This window comes from Grammomys surdaster, unplaced genomic scaffold (assembly GCF_004785775.1).
Source record: "Grammomys surdaster isolate TR1022 unplaced genomic scaffold, NIH_TR_1.0 97, whole genome shotgun sequence".
Classification (NCBI taxonomy): domain Eukaryota; kingdom Metazoa; phylum Chordata; class Mammalia; order Rodentia; family Muridae; genus Grammomys; species Grammomys surdaster.
This window is the reverse complement of record NW_021604576.1, coordinates 9355443-9375581: the sequence shown is the minus strand read 5'-3', so window position 1 is coordinate 9375581 and position 20139 is coordinate 9355443.

Below are 20139 nucleotides of genomic sequence, written 5' to 3'. Positions count from 1 at the left end.
ACCCCCACAGACATAAAAAGAGACTTATTTCTTAGAGATTCTAAATCCAGGCAAGCTGTTAATGAAGATTAGCCATCAAATGATTTCTTCCAGCTTTCCTCTAAGAATACATAAAACTATCTTCAGTAACAAGAAGCTTTTTTTCTATTATTGACATTATTTTAGATTGTACTGTATACTCTCTTTATTATGTTTGTCATCCAATCTTCCCTTCACCCTGTGCCACTACCATCATCTGCCCACAGTGACTTCCTTGGTGAATGCATGTAGATGCTAGCAAGTTCCCACAGGATGCTTCCCCTATGCCCTCTACCTCTCACTCATAGATGCTCATCTTGATCAACAGTAGTTAATAGTTCTGGTGTCAAATTCTCCAGAAAAGCTAGGAAAGAAAATTCTCCTTGACCTGAGGATGTGTTCTCATTTTAATTATAATGACATTATATATGGATCACTCATAATATTCTTTGTATGCACTTTCAAAGGATATAAACAATATAAAATGATGCAAACAAAATTTCAGTTGGAAGAATTCAAGAACACTTCAGATCAGTATAGAAGTACAGTGTTCATCAAATCTGCATGTTGATACCTCTCCAAACATAAAAGTGCTTTCAGACATATGCTCTCCTGCACAAAACCCAAGACAGATGAAAGGAATGGCCCCAGGAACATTAGTGACACTTTGATTCCTCATCTCTTCTTACTCACGTGCCAGGGTGTACTACTTGTGTGATCTTGAGTATTTACCTTACATTTCTATGAGCTGATTTCATCATCCATGTAAGGTAAAGTCTTGCTTCCTTGTAGACATCACAGGAATGTCATCTTGATTTTCATGAAGCATATACTATTTTGAATTTCTTAGTAATAGTATATTCTCCATCTAAGATCAGGAGAAAATACATCATCACAAACCCATGATAGGGGGCCCTCCTGTGGGGCTTTCTTTGGATTTAGTGTTAAAGAAAGAAACAATTTCTCCAGCTCCATAGCATGCTGCCACAGCTGGAGAGAACCTACCCGTGGGATCAAAAAAGAAAGCATGCAGGCTTTGAGTGGCCATAGAGCTGGCAGCTGATGAGTCCCAGGAAGAGAGAGAAAACCAGGCTCAGGAAGCAGCTATGTCACCTAAGGCCTGGATCTAGGCAACCAGAATTGTCTACCAGATTAAAAACCAGGAAAATCTGGAGTCAGAAGCCTGAGCCTGCCTTTCTAATCACAATTTAGTTCATATTTTCAAAAATGTACAAGGCTGCTTACTGATTTATTATTTATGATGGCAAAAATGAAAAATCAGGAAAGTAGAAAACAACTGAATACCCAAGAATAAGATAATGGTGGATATTTTTTAAAGCACGGACTAAAACAAATAAAACAACCACACAAATAAGCAAGTATAAAAATTCATTTATTATCCATTAACCTATTAAACATATTCACAAAACATTAAAAGTTCACTAAGATTTTTCTTTATTTTTTTTGTTTTAAAATGTAGATATTTTTAATAATTAACACTGTGTTAACATGTATAGGTTTTGTCATTATATAAAATACACAATTAAGTTAACATCTCTCTCTGAATAAAAATGAAACAAAAGCTTAGGATTTTAGTAGTAAAAACAGTGGGCTGAACACATAATATTAATTGCATAAAAAGATTTCTAAACTCTTAGGGAGATAAAACACAGGTCTACTGTCAGATGGATTTTTCAGTAACTGATGTTATGCTTTAAGGAAATGAAACCTACGTTGAATCCAAAGGAAAAGGTCCCGGTTGGATTTTCACCAGTGATGTAAACCAGAGGGATATACTCCCTTGCCTGCCATTGAGTAGAGGAGCTAGACTTTTAAACTCATTAAAAGAAAAGATGTTATCTAATAAGGAGGGTGTGCATGTTCATCAGAATATGTTATGTCCATCCATACCCTGTAGTTCATTATTCTATTAGTTCACTTTCACGAGTGCTGTGAGAATCTAAGGAAGACATAATATAAACATGATTTACTCAATAAATATAAGAAATACATCATTTGTGTTAAGAATTAATTTTACCCAAATATTCTGAGATCTGACATGAATACTTGAGATTTCCAATATACTTCATCTAACCTACAGAATAAATATATTGCAGATAAACTCGGGAACAGAAAGACACATCCTGCTCCCTGACTAGCTGCGTGGTATGTGAGACCCTGCAGACAAGAAAGAAATGATTATCTGATCTAAGGATACACAATAATATTCATAGCTATTCAACAGTATATATGGCACATCCTCGGAGGAGCATAATCGGGCAGTGTTAAATTCAGAGCACAAACTTACAGGGAATAAGAAATTTCAGTAGAAAATAAATGATAACCACATCGGGGCATCTTTGACCATAACTTTGGAAGATGGAGGGTTAAAGTGCCTTCGTATGTCACTTGTACCCATATATTGTGACTGCCTAATTCATGGTTTTGAGAGCCACAGATCGCAAACTTCCTAGCACCTGGGGATATTCACTGTCGTTAATTTGGGTGTAGCAGTCCCTTTGCAATAAGTAGGAAATATAGGGGAAGAATAATGGCAGGGTATAGCCTTTACCCAGTAGACAATAGCAGCCTATATGAGTCGGAGACAATTAATAGCAGCATTACTTTCTGCTCCTAAATTCCCAGGTCTAAGCACAGAAATACATGTTCACTAGAAAGTCGTCCAAAACAGTAAAAGCAAGGTTCCAAAAATTCATTCCTAACTAAAACCCCTTTGCCACAGACCAAAAATTTCTCCCTAAATGAGCATATGGATATCCAGATTCCTCAAAGAGAGTAGAGTAACACTTTTCTTCCCATGCTCAGAACTATCGACTTAATGTGATTCTGAACCTCTTTGATTTTTTTCTTTTCAAGAAACTCTCACACTGCAGAGTATCTGTAGGTTTAGTAATTGAAAAACATTGGGCTGCATTGCAAAAGAAAAAAAATCACTGTTCTCAAAGACAGATTTCAGAGACCCACATAAAGATTTTCCATTTGTTTATGCAATAAGAACTTCTGCTGCATGTGGCTGCTTTTATAAGGAGAATGTGGGCTCATCTAGTCTCCTATTATTACCACTTAGATTGTACTGTGATACTGATTTACCGTGAAAGCTACACCTACCCTATGACCAAGTAAGAGATACTGGCTTGAGAGACCTGAACCAGGAAATGTGGGACAAATTAAAATGGTGTGTTTCTTTGTGTCTCTGCCACACTCCTATTCAAAGAGGAAATAGGATGCCTCTAATTTCACTGATTACCAGTTTCAGTATCAACATATCAAGAAAATGATAGTCCCTGTACAAAAGTCTGCTAACGTTATTTTCCCAACAGAAGTAGAAGCTGACCTATACATCTCAGAGCAACTATACAAGAGCACATTGTATTTGTCTGCTAACTCTTTGAGCCTTGGTAGTTGGCTGCTTAATTTACTGTAACTGAGCCTTTACCCGAAGAACTCCAATGAGATGTTTAAAACTCATTTTTCCTGTGATCTCTCAGAATTTGATTTCATTTATATTCAGCTTACCTAATGTCTCTTGTTGGTAAAGTAGATCTACTGTTAAGAATAAACTCCCTCAAGCAACTCAGGGCAGAGACATCTGCAAGTGACTTGGTAGAGGCTTTATATGTCTCCCAGGTTTAGAAAGTCACATTCTTTGAATGTGTAATCACTATCAAAGTGAATGAAAACACAGGCGTTTTTAAAAATGGCACTAAAAGTATTTTTATTTTTTATTAGTAGACTGTGTCAAAAGTTTTCAAATAAGCTGTGTTCTCATTTAACAGCACAGTAGTCTATGTTCTAATGTCGTATGGCAAGTACAGGGAAGATGTATTAAAAAAAGATAACAGATAAAAATATGGTTCTCAAAATAGTAAGAAAAATATTCAGTTTGCAAACAACATAGATTAGAATTTAAATTCATATTTTGTTGTCTTATTGGCTTCTATCTTAAGCCTCAATTTCTGAAAATGTATGTGATTGAACCTACCTTTAAGAGTTATTAGATTTTTTAGATAAACCATGCAAAATAATTTTGTAAATGGTTAGGCAATATATACATATGATGTCTTTGCTTCTATGAATATGTTAGTGCTACAAAAAAATTAGAAATTAAAGCCAAAAATAATAAAATGGGAAAACTAGAGTTTTTCTTTGTTATTGTCTTATTTTATTCTGGCTCATTTTGTAAATGGAACAAAGTAATAATCTGTTTATCAATCATTTATTAAGCTTCACTATGAGTCAGGATCTCTACTGAGGTTGGAGAAACTAAGTTGATTAACAGGGATCTTTGTAGGAATTAAGATCCAGGTCAAGGAAGCATTTGCATAAGGATTTACAGCTTGGGACTTAAATTCTAGAAAAAAAAATCAGTAAATTCCTGAGTCCCTGCTCTGCTTTCATTGTCTCTGTGTTTAGGTTTTCTCACCTGCCTAAAATCACAGGAAGTTTTTATAAATTCTTTTAACACTTTAAAAATACCAGTGTTCTACAGCTCTAAACAAGATTTCTCCACCAAATCCCTCCCTCAGAGCTCAGAGAGAAGCAGAGGCAGAAGTAGAACTGGAGGAGAAACAGAAGAAGCAGAGGAAATCAGGAGAACAATGACCAGTAAAACAACTGAGGAAAGCTCATTTGAACTCACAGAGACTGAAGTAGCTTGCACAGGTCCTACAGGGCCATGTACTAGGTCCTCTGAACATATACAACAGTTTTCAGTTTAGTACTTTTATGGAACTCCTGAATGTATGAACAAGGGAGTCTCTGATTCTTGTGCCTTCTCTTGGGGCTTTTGTATTTTCCTGTTGGTTGTCATGTCCAACTTTACTATAGTAGTTTTATCTCATATTTTAACCAATATGTTTTGTGGTTATCTCATAGAAGCTTCTTCTTGCCTAGTGTTACATAAGAATAAGAGTTATATGAGAGATACATAATTATAGATGATAGAGATAGATGTGTGTGTGTGTGTGTGTGTGTGTGTGTGTGTGTGTGTGAATACATGCATACATGTATTGGAAGGGTTTTCAGAAAAAGGCAGTAAGTTCTAGCTTGTATTTCATTCATTCAAAAACACTGGGATTTGCAGTGGGGACAGGTTAAAGTTTACTAATGGCTTCTAAAAGAATTAAAAATATTTTTTTAGAAAAGCAGTGTTCCACTAGACAAATTCCACTTTGTGCCTTGGATTAATCGATTATAGTTCATACTTAACATTCCCACTGAGTGCTCATTTTTATTTGGGCTGCTCTTTTGGAACTCAAAGATGTAAAACACTGAACTTATACCCCATGGTGTCCTTTCCCTTTCTATCCACCAACATCCATCACTCTTTTCCAGACACATTATTATTGGAATGCACTTGTATCCCTCTTTGCTTGGACATATGAGGGGCTGAAGCTCGCACGTAGGTGTGGATCTTGTTGGGCTGAGTTGTGGGTCCTGTGTGTCTGCCATCCCAGGCAGCTCAGGGAGGCAGATGTGCGGGAATTTGACTGAGTTCACTCTATGCTGTGCCCACTGATTTCCACTCTGGGCGCAGGGAGATCCCAGTCTGAGGTCCCGTGGGGGCAGAGCTCTTGGATTGGGGTCTCCAAGCTGAGGTGGCTGGCCGGAGACTGGCTGGCCTCAGCCCTTGGGCTCCCAGGTGCCACCGAGAGACCATAGAAGGACTGAGACGGGGTGGGGGTGGGGAAACATATGGTTTAGACTGGTCCACAGCCAAAAGGGATGAGGGAGAGAAGCTCAGCAGTGCCCCGCCCTGCAGGGTAGATGAGACTCTTGGTTAAGGCAACTCTCTTGTCTGGGTCATGGCTGGCTCGGCTAGCTTGCTTGGATTAGTGGGCTCCGTGGCTGGAATGCAGAGAGGTCCTCAGTAGGAGATTAGGTGGTGGCTCATTAGTTGAAGGGCCCTTCTACGGTTCTTCATAGCAGGGCCCAAAGACAGGAGGAAGTCCATGGTTTTAAATGTTTTCTTGTCAGGGCAGAAAATGGATGAAGCTGTACCCTGTGTCCTCAGACCAGGCCTGAGGTTAAATATCTTTTGCAAGGAGGAGGGTTTGGGAAGGAATGTTTAATTGCCTATGCCTTCTGGCCTTTAGGTATCTCATTAATATGGAGATGTCTTGAGGCCTTGTGGCCTGTAGTCATACCCTCTACTTGTGTTATGCAACACAAACCTCTCTTTGGGAGGGGCTGTTGAGGGTTGTACTGAGTGAAAGGAACCAGGGCCCAGGAGCAAAGCTGAACACCTACAATCCCTTTAGCATATCCAGGGCTCAAGGTCTGAGCTCAACCAAGTACCCAGCTGCATCTCACATCCCACCGCCCATATACATACTTTTCACCATTGTTGATATTTTTTTGTTTCTGTAGCATATTATTAATCTCTAGTAAAATAAATCCACAATGCTTTACCGAACTTACCCAGGAAGGCATTGTCAATGCTGTTGCTACAGCATTCTACAAGCAATGTCATAATTGCCTTTGAGCACGACTAGGTTGCCCACTCAGTCACTCATTCACTTAACAATCATCTATTGATTTGTCATCTTTGTGTCAACAACTCAAATTCAGACCAAGGAATAAGAAATCAAATATAGCATCCTTGCTTTTGAAGAGCGTGCATACAGTATGATTACGGATATATGACTGCCAATACAGTGGGCATAGTCTTGGTGAAAAAGAAACCAAAAACAAACAGCAAGCTCAAGTTTAATACTAAAGTTACATAATTTTTAGAAACTCAGAAGTAAACTATTATTACCTGTGCAGGAGAGAAGTTACAAAATGTTTATGTGATTCAAATCTCTTGCCGTACTCCAGTACTGTATATTCAGTGACTTTACTACAAAATTGTAGAGGTCTATAGTTGCTCATTTCTTGTTTCTCCTTCCTCCACCATTTTGCTTCAGTATTTACTGTGGTGTCAGTATTACCCCATATGCATACTTTCTCCAATACAAACTACAGTGTTATCCCAGATTTCTCCTACTTACAGTTCATGATAAGTGTTGCATAAAAATGATTCTTCCCAGTGTCACCTGAAATGGCTTAATGGTGGTCCCAAACATTTACTTCAATGAATTCCTAGACTACAGTAATCAGATTCTGATTACTGCAAATTATAATAGTAAAATTCTCTCCCTCATTCTCGTTTTGTGAATCTTTCACCCAGTCTCATTCTCCTATTTTTAACTGTATATTCCTTTCTTTAAATTTTTAAAAATTTATTAAGAATTCATGCATGCATATAGCATTCTTTGATCAACTATACCTGAATCACATACCTTCTTCCCCAAATTCATGTACTCTTTTTGTTAACTCACTAATAGGGTACATACACCCACTAGAGTTTGGGTAGCCTACAAAGAGAGCATTCTTGAAGAAATATGATGCTTCTCTTCCCACAACAGTCATCAGTTGCTCAGGGTTGTGCAATGTTGGATTTCATGATATCTTCCCCATCCATGCTGGGGCATAGGTTATCCTGATTTTGTACAGTTCTTGTACTTGCAGTCTCAGATACATTGAATTCAATTGTATAATGAACATGATATGTCCAGAATACATTATTTCATAACAGTCCTCCACAGACAGACAGCCAAGTGCCTAGTACTAAATGATACATCCATACCACCCTGGTCCACCAAGTCCATTGACATAATGCTATCTTTTCTCTCTTATTTTCACCATATGCTTGGGAAGAACAAAATCTTTTTGAAGGAGTTTACTACAGATCACGTTTAAATGCTAAAATATTTCAGTTGTTTCTTCTCAAATTTAAAACAAATTGTAATTTCTCATGTATCATTCTAGACACCCCCCCCCATTATCTAACTTTTCTATGCCTAACCTTTGTCTTTGAATTTAACTTGAATTTTGTCAAACAGATAGAATTGTTGTGATTCTCTCCATAACAACCAGTGGCTTGGCTTTGCTTGTGACATTGGCCTTGATTGTAAGTTTGACTTCATTTCAAGTCAATTTACAGTTAGAGACTACCAGAGAGGCTTTACACCCTTTTTAGGTATGCTTGTTTACATATGTTCATGTATACATTTATCACACTTTTTAAAAAATACTCATCAATAATGGTAGGTTTAATTGTCTATCATTAATCTGATTTACTCTGCTTTCTTTCACTCTAACTTTCCATTCTATAATGAATTGAAACATTTTATCCTAGAGGGGGATCATTAAAACTCAGGAAGCAAACTCACACACACACACACAAACACACACACACACACACCCTTCAAGTCTTAGGAGATTTCTAAAACTTACAAAAGTTACAAGTCTTCTTCTTAAGGTTATATAAGCAATATTAGTTTCTAGAGAGAGGAAACTTTCCGAACACAAAGATGCCTATAAGTCATACAGGATCTTCAGGAAAATAACTTTCATGAGTCAGAACCCATGTTGGAAAGTGGTTTTATTGATGTAGCTACCTTTGAGTTATTCATGCCGCTGCTGTAACCTAATAAACTCACTGGTTCACTAAGCTAGACTTGTGGGGAATTGTTTCTTGGTCTGTTGTCATTGCTCCATTTGAAGCTAATATATTTGTTTATGTCTTCCCAAATAAAATCATAATTACTATCCAAACTTTCTGTTTTCATTTCTAGATTTTTTAATCACAACCCAAAGTACATGTTAGATACCCACTAAGTGTGCATTCAGCAAGCGAATGAAAGACCATGAATGAACAAATGCTATAGAAGTAGAAAAATGTGTGAGCTAAAATTCTCTGCCAGTTAATTCTCACCTGTCTAACTGATTTAATTTCAGAAACAAACATCATCCCTAATTTCACTGTGAGGCAAAGGTAAATAGCAAATACAGTATAACTAGAACTCTAAAACAATTTAAAATGATAATAGATTTTATCAAATATATAGAAAATTATCTCTTAACTCTTAGCTCATAAGTAATCATTTTGTAGTAAGTGAATTTTATAATTTTATATCAGGAACCAGGAAACCTTTCTGCCAACAAGCATATACTATGCTATCACATTGTCTTCTTTGTTTTTTTAAATCAAGTTTATGAAAACATAAAAATATTTTAAGTCAAAACAGAATATTTTCCAATAGGGATAAGGAAGTAACTCAGAAATTCCCTCTCTCACAGTGGAACTATGTGAGGGCTGTGGAGAATAGGTTAGAGGAAGAAGTCTGGAAGGGAGTTCTAAAGAAAATATAAAAATTACAGCTTGGAACCTATTACTTTAGAAGTTCTATGCAAACATGTTGGTCTGTGTGTGTATGTGTGTGTGTGTGTGTGTGTGTGTGTGTGTGTATATATACATTAGAAGAGCTAGATTATAGTCCACACTTGCCAGAAGACCAAGCGAATTACCCAGAGAGCCTTATCAGAGTGAAGAAGGTCTCTCTGTTCCCTTAGACCCAATCCTCAGGTTTATCCCAAAAGCTACACCAGGATACCAACTGCAGCTTTTCCTCCCCTGTCCTTACCTCCTGTGGACCCTGTAAACCAGGTCCATTCCTGCTTTCTCTTGTCACTATTTCCTAGCCCCCAACTCAGATGGCCACTCATTTTTCAACTGCAGGACAAAAATGTCAAGAAGAGAAGTTAGGCTGCATGTGGATCTTCTCCACAGTCTGTTTCTTCAGATTCAATCATCTAGGTTGTCCAGAAAGCTTAAACAGAACAGTAATTCCAGCCTCCATACCTCCTGCCCATGACTTCTGTGGATCTCACAGACTATTTACCACCACCCCTTCCTCTAAGCCTCCAATATGAGCAAGTACTCCCCATGAACACACAAGCTGAGCAGGTCAGTGAAACAAGCAACACACAGACAACACACTCTATAAATCCAGATAGGAAATATCTGGATATCTAGGAACAAAACATCCTCTCAACAAAGACAAATCCAGAAATCAACAGATTCCTAGATGCCAATATAAGAACACAATCAATAGCAGTGAACGCAATATGGCTTCACAAGTGCACAGCTAACCTATCACAGCAGGTTCTTAATATTGAAACATAGGTGAAGCACAGAGGAAAAGACCTTAACACTACTACATTATGATGACAGAGATCCTTTAAAAGGAAAGGAATAATTCCTCTAGAGAAATTAAGGAAAACAAGAACAGAAAATTAGAGGAAATAAATAAATCACTCCAAAGAATGCCAGGAAAACATAAATAGTTGGAGGAAAACAAACAAACAAAAATACCTTTTAAAATCCTAGTGAAAACAAATAAACAATTAAAGGAAATAAATAAAATTGCTCAAGATCTGAATATGGAAATAGCATCAATAAAAACAACAACACAAACTGAGGAAATTCTGGAATCAAAAATTCTAAGAATGTGAACAGGAATCACAGAGGCAAGCTTCACTAACAGAATAAAAGAGATGGAAGGTGGAATCTCAGGCACTGAATACACAGTAGAGGGAATGGATAAGTCTGTCAAAGCAAATGTTAACTTTAAAAAATTTCTAATACCAAACATCCAGGAAAGCTGGAACACTATGAAAAGACCAAACCCAAGAATAACAGGAATAAGTAAGAATCCCAACTCAAAAGCCTAGAAAATATTTCCAACAAAATCATAGAAGAAACTCTTCCTAGCCTAAAGAAAGAGATGCCTTAAAAAGTACAGAAAGTATACAATACACCAAATAGATTATACCAGAAAAGATGTTCTGCTGCAACATAATTAAAAAAAAACAATAACAACAACAAAAACACTAAACATCTGGAACAAAGGGAGAATATTAAACCTTGCAAGGGAAACATACCAAGTAACAAGTAACATATAAATGTACATGGATTAGAATTACGCTGGACTTCTCAATTGATACTCTAAAACACAGAAGAGATTAGACAGATGTGCTGCAGACTCAATGAGATCACAGATGTCAGCCAGCCTAGATTACTACAACAACAACAACAACAAAAATCAATCATCATAGGTGGAGAAAATAAGATATTCTATGATAAATTTAAATTTAAGCAATATGCACCTACAAATACAGTGTTACCTACAAATCTAGCACAGAAAGTGACAAGCTAACTACACCCATGAAAAGACAAGAAATAAATAATCTCACAACAGAAAAAAACAAATGTTCATAGCACTAAGTGTCTATATTTAAAAATCAGAGAGATCTTATACTAGCACCTTATAAACACATCCGTAAGTTATAAAACAAAAAGAAATAAGCATACATAAAGGATTAAATGGCAAATGATAATCAAACTGAGAGCTTAAATTACAAAATATAAACAAAGAAAACAATATAAAGAATGGATGAAACAAAGACTTGGTCCAGCAAGATAGATAAAACTTTTATACACACTGACTAAACATTGAGAAAGAATATCCAAATTATCAAAATCACAAGAGAAGCAGGTGACATAACAGCAGTCACTTATGAAATCCAAAGTCTCATACTTTTAAAAATTATACTCCACAAAATGAGAAAAGTTAAATGGAATGGATTATTCTCTATATAGTTACCACTTGCCAAAGATAAATTAAGTTCAAATACACAATATAAATAGACTTAAATCCCCCAGTGATGTAGAAGCAGTCATTAAATATCTCCTGAGAAACAAAATCCCAGGGCCAGAAGATTTTAGTACTAAATTCTACCAGATTTCATAGAAGAGTTAATGTCAACACTCATTAAATTATTCTATAAAATATAAATAGAAGAAACATTGCTAATTTCACTTAAAAGGCCATAGTCACCCTGATACACAAATCATTTGAATACTTAACAAAAGGAGAATTACAGATCAATTTCCCTTAGAAACATATATGAAAAATACTCAATAAAATACTTGACAACTTAATCCAAGAACACATTAAAAACATTGTCCCACATGATCAAGTAGGCTTCATCCCAGAGACACAGGGATAGGTCAACATATGGAAATTAATAAATGTAATACATCATATAAATAATTTGAAACAAAATGATCACATGAACATCTCATTAGATGCTTAAACAGTCTTCAGCAACATCCAATACCACTTCACAATAAAATTCTTCGAGAGATTCGGGATACAAGAGACACATCTAAACATAATAAAAAAAAAAATCTTACCTCAAACCGGTAGCCTATATCAAATTAATTGAAGAGAAACTCAAAGCAGTTCCACTAAAACAAGAAAGCAAAAAAAAAAGTGCTGTCCACTGTTTCCATACTTATTTTTTATACTACTTTATATTTTATCTACATAAATAAGGAAACTGAATGATACACAGAGGGAAACAAATTGAAAAGGAAGAAGTCAAAGTATCTTTATTTGCAGATAACATTATAGCATACATGAGTGACCCTAAAATTTCACTGGAGAACACCAAGAGATGACTAAATACTTTCAACAAAGTGACTTGCCAAACTATTAACAACAACAACAACAAAAATCAGTAGCTATCCTATTAAAAAAAAAAAAGGCAGACTAAGAAAAAAAATCAGGGAAACAATGGCCTTCACAATATCCACAAATAATATAAGAATATAAACTATTTTGGAGTAATTCTAACCAATATAAGACCTATATTCAAAAGCTTCAAGTCTTTGAAGAAAGAAATAAAAGGATATCAGAAGAAGGTGAGATTTTCCCATGCTCATGGATCAGTAGGATTATCATAGTAGAAATGGCCATCCTACCAAAAGCAAACTACAGATTCAATGCAATCCCCATCAAAATCTCTACACAATTCTTTACAAACCTCAAGGACAATTCTCAGTTTCATATAGAATTACAAAATACACAGGATAGCTAAAAACAATCTTGAACAATAAAGGAACCATGGGAGATAACACCGTACTTGATTTCAAGTTGTACTACGGAGCTATAGTAATAAAAATCAGTATGTTATGGGCATAAAAATACACAGTGTTCAATGAGATTGAACTGAAAACCAGACACAAATCCACACACAAAAGGACACCTGATTTTTTTAATAAAGAAGCCAGAAATGTACAACGGAATAAAAGAAAGTAACTTCAACAACTGGTGCTGGTCAAACTGGAGGTTGGTAGAAGAATCGAAATAGATCCATACTTATCTCCTTGTATGAAATTCAAGTTTCAGTAAATCAAAGACCTCAGTTTAAAACCAGATATCCTGAACCTGATAGAAGAGAAAGTAGGGAACACCCTTGAATGCATTAAGGATACAGCTTTCTAGTCAGATCAAATGAGATCTCATTTAGAAGGAGGAAGGAAATAGTCATGGAAGCAAAGGTAGGAAGATACCTGTGTGGGGGAGGGGAGGAGGGAAAGGGGAATAGTATAAGACATGAGGAGGAGAAGACAGGAGAGAAGCCCAGAGGGCCAAGAGAATTAATGGAAATAAACAGCCTCGGGGAGTGGGAGGTGGGGAGACCCTTTAGAAAGTACCAGAAACCTGGGATGTGAGACACTCTCAGGACTCAGTGGGGGTGACCTTAGCCAAAATGCCTAACACTGGGAAAAGGGACCTTGAAGACTCCATATCCAGTAGATAAGCGGGGCCTCAAGAGAGACAGGGTTACTAACCCACAGTCAAAATTCCTGACCCAGAATTGTTCCTGTCTAAAAAAACTGCAGGGACAAAAATGAAGAAGAGACTGAAAGAAAGGAGGTCCAATGACCTGTCCAACGTGGGATCCATCTGATGGAGGCTCACCAAGGCCTAAAACTATTATGCTATGATGTGCTTACAGGCTGGAGCCTGGCATAGTTGTCTGTTGAGAGGTCCTACCAGCAGCTGACTGAGACAGAAGCAGATATCTACACTCAACCATTGAACTGAAGTCAGGGGGCCCTATGGTTGAACTAGGGAACGGATTGAAGAAACTGAAAAGGAGAGGGACCCCATAGGAAGACCAACATCTCAACTAAACCGGACCCCAGGGAGCTCCCCGAGACTGAACCACCAACCAGGGTCATACAGGGCTGGTCCTAGGCCCCTGGCCATATGTAGCAGAGGCCTGCCTGCTCTGGGCTCAGTGGGAGAAGATGCACTTAATAATTCAGAGAAGCCCCAGGAAGCAGGGAGGCCTGGTCGGGGGTGGGGGGAGCATCCTCTCAGAAACAAGGGGAGGAGGAACGAGATGAGAAACTGTGGAAGGGGGCACTAAGGAAGGCCAACAACTGGAATGTAAATAAATCAAACAATTTTAAAAAACATATGGGCCAGTAGGGGACATTATCTGTTCTTAAAATCACACAAACGAACTTGGCCTATGGCCCTTGTTAAAAGAACAGGAAGAGGAAGAAAGAAGAGGAGGAGGAGAAAGAGGAGGAGAAAGAAGTATATACAAAAAACTAATATACCCCTTCACAAAGGCTAGAAAGCAGGGCTACTTAACTCTCATATTAAAAATTTCATATTAAAGGGTAAGAAATTGTAGTATATAAGCTTTGCTACTATGGATCTTCAAAAGCAACTTTCAATTTTCCATACGTTCATTTTAATATATATATTTCCTTAAATTACCCAGGAGAGCTTCCTGTATTTCACATTAGGAACACCCAAAGTTGAAATGCACACTTTAACACATTTTGAGTCCAGTTTTGGGAAGAGAAAGGGAAAAACTTTAATTGCTTTATTTTAACAGTAAAGCATTCATTTAAAAAAAATACCTAACCATGTGTTTTTCAATCCACTGCCCTGGTGCCTCACAAAAACTAAGTCTGAGCCAATTCCAACAACCTCAATATGATTTCAGGCTAAGAGAGGATGGTGTTTTAATGCAAACTGAGGGAAATCCTGGCCATCCTACACTGTCAACTTAAAGATTCAGGCACTTCTTTGCTATTTCTAACTCTAGAGGACATCATTAACAGGGATAGTTTATTCTATTTTGTTTCACTATTCTGTTCCACTTCCCTTCCCCCACTCTCCACTCACCTCACCAGTTCTCCCTGCATTACCAAATATCGCTTATAGAATCCACAACACAACATGTAATAGAAAAGTAATAGACAGTCTTCCAAACATCCATCAGTCCAGAATCTGTGTACATGTGTAATTACATGCATACACATGCAAAAACTCTGACATACATATCACAATTAAATATTTTCTGATACACAAAAAAGAGTCTGAATGACATAACGTTTGCTAATTAGGACTCTTTCTTTTCCTGAGGAGTCAGCGGTAGTAAAGTTCTTGCAGAGAGCAAGAACAGGAGACATAAAAAGTTTGACAAAGAACTGTTAATCATACCAGTTATTAGAGATAGCATCCTCTCAGTTATAACATAATTTGAAACACCCTTCTCTCAGCAGTCACTAGGCAGACTGGCTAATGTTGTAACCTACCGTCCTTTACCATACATTTAAAAATAAAACAAATTTTAAAATGCAAAATATAGAGGTTGTGAGTTACTGATTCAGAGTGCAGTGGCACATTCTTTTGATCTCAACACTCAAGAGAAAGAGGCAGGCAGATCTCTGAATTTGAGGCCAGCCTGGTTTACATAATGAGTTACAGACCAGCCAGAGCTACATTCTAAGACCTTATCTCAAAGGATAGGAAGAAAGGAATGAAAAGGAAAAGAAAGAAAAAAATCTAAAAGGTACTTAGAAACAGTTATAAGTGTAAGAGTGTGAATATCAATTATAACTTTTAACAGCAACTATTTCAAAAGCATTCCATAGGGCTATGAAAGTGAAAATAGCTTATGTTTGTGCTATGATCATATGTGAAGACAAAGATAAAGTCCAGAAAGTAAAAGGCAAATGAATGTTTCAAAATTCACACCAAAGATTTATGATAAATGAATGATATGAAGACTATATCCTGCTGGGGAACATATTTATACACACCACGGTTTTCAAAACACAGATTTGTCAATCAGTCTAAATTGTGTTAGTATATATGCAATCTGAAAAAAAATGATTGTCGACCTTGCTATATTTCATTGTGGATTTAGCGACTTATGATATATAGTGTTTACTTAAGAAAAAAGAAGTTATCGATGTATTAGAATGTATCAGTCAAGTAAAGGCCTAAATCAGGAGTTAAACCATGAAAATGACTTTATGAGTAAGGAAAGTTAGAGAACAAGGTAATACAGGCTGAGTGTGATGCTAAGGACTAGTGAGGCAGGACAAACTAGAAAATAAAGAAAGGCAGAAACTACAGAGCCTGTACAAACAGCAACCTCCTTATAGAGAAAAGTCTGAATCTATTAGACCTTCCAATTTTCAAAACTGTACAAAACATAAAAATTTATACTTTTTAAAATTAGGTTTTTTATTTCAAACAATCTGTGAAACATCTGAAATATATTTGGCCTAAAGATGAGGGAGTGACCCGGTCTTAGAAATGGAATGTGTCTGAGACCCACAGTATATACAGGTATTTTGAAGCACAGGTGACCTGCTGACATAGAGCCTCAGAAAGATAGCCTAAGAAATGACAATGGTTTTGTCACAGCAGATATGCATTTGATTCTGCTCGAACTGTTTAGAAATGTGTGGTTTTTATTGAGAAACTGTAGTGGCATTCTTCTAACTTTAGATCTTGAAGTGAAGATGAAGTGGAAGAATCAACTGTCTGCCAGGAAATGGAAAGATCCATTTTGGTCTATGGGTCTTTTGAGAGCTAGCTGAGCAAACACCATGTCTATCTGTCATAAAAGGGTTGTGTAATTAACATATGCAAAACACTACCACCATCCTGCTGGAAGCTAACTTCTCTCCCTGGAAATCCACCCTCTATTTATTTACAACAAAATAAAGTGGACCCTTCTGGAAAGAAACACGGCTCCGTGGCGGCCTGAACACTGTCGCAGAGATGCTTTAAATCTTTTATATCTCCCATACCTCCAGGGGCTGGTGCTGGATGGTATTGAGCCAGGGCCCATAAATAATTTATGCTAAGTAGCAATTTAGTTGTTTGGCTTGAGGTAAAGAAATCCAAGAAATTCATAAATAAAGTTCCCATTTTTGCTTGTGTTCCAAAGTTAATTTACGTTATTCTGCAATTAACTAACATAAAGGTAAAAAAATATGACAGGCCTAAGGTACAAATTCACACTCATAAATCTACTCTATCTTAACTAGTGGTAGTTTAGTGATAGTCACCTACTTCCCTCTGTCTTGTGGTACTGAACAGAAATTTTCCTTCATCTAGTTCCATTACCTTGTGGATTTGTAAATGTATTACAATTGTTTTGAATAGACCCCTGGGTGTGAAGAAAAAAAGAGGGAGGTTTGATCTGGGATAGCTGTGAACTGAACAAAGTGTCTGCTACATCTGAAACATTTTATTTTATAAAAGATACCTAAATCAGACATGACAAATACACATTACTGTTCAATCAAAATGGCGAATTAAAGAACCCAACAACTTGCATTAGACAGCCAGGCTTTACCATTCCATGCTGGATGGATATGTGGGGAGGCAGTGAGCAGAGGGCTCTACAGCCCAGGCATTCCAGAGGAGACAGGCACAATTGTGCCGATATGGGTAGTGTGGCCCTCATTCAAAACAGAAGCTGAGAGAGCCCCGATTCTCACAGTGAAACATCAGCTGGCATCCTGGGCAGATGGCTCTGCTTTCAGCCAAGAATGTAGAATATTTTCTTTTCAAGCTCTCTCTGGTAACTTCAGCCTGCAATTTTCTGCTATTTAGTTGTTCTCCAAAGTCTATCTGAGACAGCTGATACCTGATATACTGTTTCTCGGTGTCCGGTAAACTCTTCACCCTGACCACCTTACACACTTTATTCATGAAGGAAGACTAGACAAAGTGGAACTAAAGCATTGGCTCAGTAATTAAGAGTGCCTACTGTCTTTATGAAATTCTGTTCATAGTACTAACACAGGTCAGCTCAGAACAACTTCCAATCTCCAGGAAGATTTCATGCCCCAAAGCACTTGCACACATGTGCACACACTTCCCTAATACATACACACAATTTAAAATAAAGGTAATCTCTTATAGAACAATGGAGGAAGCTTCATGGTTAGATTTTATTTATTATTCAGATATTCAGATATATGTACTAAATGCCTACTAGAAACCAGGATGAAATGCAATAGATAGTATATATCCTGAGATGAATAATAATAATCCCTACATTTAATTGCTTTATTGACTAAACAGTGGGATGAAAAAGAATAAGCCAACAATTTCATTAATGTTGTGACAGGATATTCAGCATTGAGGTAGGGACGGGAAGGAGAAGTGCAGACTGCCCAGAGAAGCCTTCCAGACTCTAGTGTATACGCAGAATGCGTTTCTGAAAGGAGCTTCAGATGAGGCTAGGGACAGGTGCTAGAGAATATCCAGGTTGTACATACCGTTACCACCTCACACTGAAGATAATAGAATCCACACGTAAACTTTAAACAAAAGAATGCCACAATCAGATTTGCAGCAATAAAGCAACATTAGTAAAATAATGAGAAAAAGAAAAAGAAAAGAACCTCAAAGCTCAGAGCCAAAATGTTTTAAGTTGATCACAAAACATTCTTCTTTCCTTTGTTCAATTCAGTTTATAAAAAATGGTGATGATGTTTTACTTTTCAGGATAGTCAGCAACAGCCTGGAAGCCAGCTGTGTTGGGAAAGGGAATAGGAAAGGGAGGGGGAAGGGATGAGCCCAACAGGGCAGGAGAGAAACAAGATAGCAAGAGAGTCAGTTCATCTTCAAGTTTAACTTATTTCTTTTTTATTTCTTGGGATGACTTTTTCTTACCACAGTAAATTTTTTCCTAATTGTAATGAGTTTTCCATTATAATGCTTCTCAAATTTGGAGGAAAGTAAGTAATACATTTATAATACATTAATGCATATAGGTGCAGTTTGAAACCTTACTAATGAGAGAGAGAGGAAAAAAGACTAAACATGTGAATGGGAAAATTGGAATGAAACAACACTGAACTTAGCTCTCAGTGAATGTTGAAATATGGGGAGACCGTGAGAAAACAGAGAAAATATTTAGAGGATTAAAAGGAGCTAGATATCCTGGAGCTAAAAAGGGAAAATGTATATGAGAAATAAGGCCAGACCTAGAAAGCCTGAGGATGTAAACTTTCCAGGGAGAATGAATGTAATGGGAAACACAGAGATTGTATGGGGGAATAAACACGTGGTCCAGGGTAGGGGAACAGAGCCAATTCTAGACTGTGGGAAAATAGACATATGCTACCTGAAAACCTGAAGATGAGCTGGTCTGGATCAGAGATCCCAGGTACAGAGTGGAGCAAAATAGCACATCAAAAAGAACTGTAGAAAAGTAGATATCCCAAATGATGGTGGCTTCACTCCTGCTTTCTTCTACCCTTCTATCCGTGGGAGGCTTATACATAACTGTCTACTCATGCACAAAAGGAACAGTGTCTGAGAAACAAAGATCCAAAGGGGGAGATGTCTACAAATTCAAGGCTTCCATATAAATTTAAATAAACTAATCACACAATTTCTAATTTAAAAAAATGAGCTCACTAAGGCAGAGTCTCATAAGATTTTGAGCCTTGCTTTTGAATGTCTAAGGAAGAATAATGAAACATTTGATAAACCCTCCTAATTAAAAAAAAAAGACAGAACTCAAAAGCATCAGAAGAAACAAAAGGAGGAAACAAACATAAAATGATGAGGTAAACAAAACTAACAAAATACAGAAGACAAGATTTGTTTACCAGCTCAACATATGAGCTAAATGATATAATGTGTTGTTTTCCTTACACTGTGGATGATGTGGTTCATATAGATTAGGGGTAGGATTAATCACTGACCTTCCCTCAGTAGATTTTATCTGAAATCAATAAGCAATTTATCACTTTAAAACAAAATTTATACTCAACATGTGTAATTAAAAAGAATGAATATACCGTTGTCAAATAGAAATCAAATATTATTTTAAAGGAAAATATGAAAGAATATAAAGATCTTGAATATTTTAAAATGGAGTAAGAAATTAACAATTCAGTTAAAGGCATGAAAGATGTAAGTTGTTAGTCTTTTATTGGAATATTAAGATGATTGATGTTAAGACATACGAATGAGCAGTGTTTGTTTATGATTATTGTGCTCCCTGGTTCATTTTCCCCTCTCTTCTCTTCTCTTCTCTTCTCTTCTCTTCTCTTCTCTTCTCTTCTCTTCTCTTCTC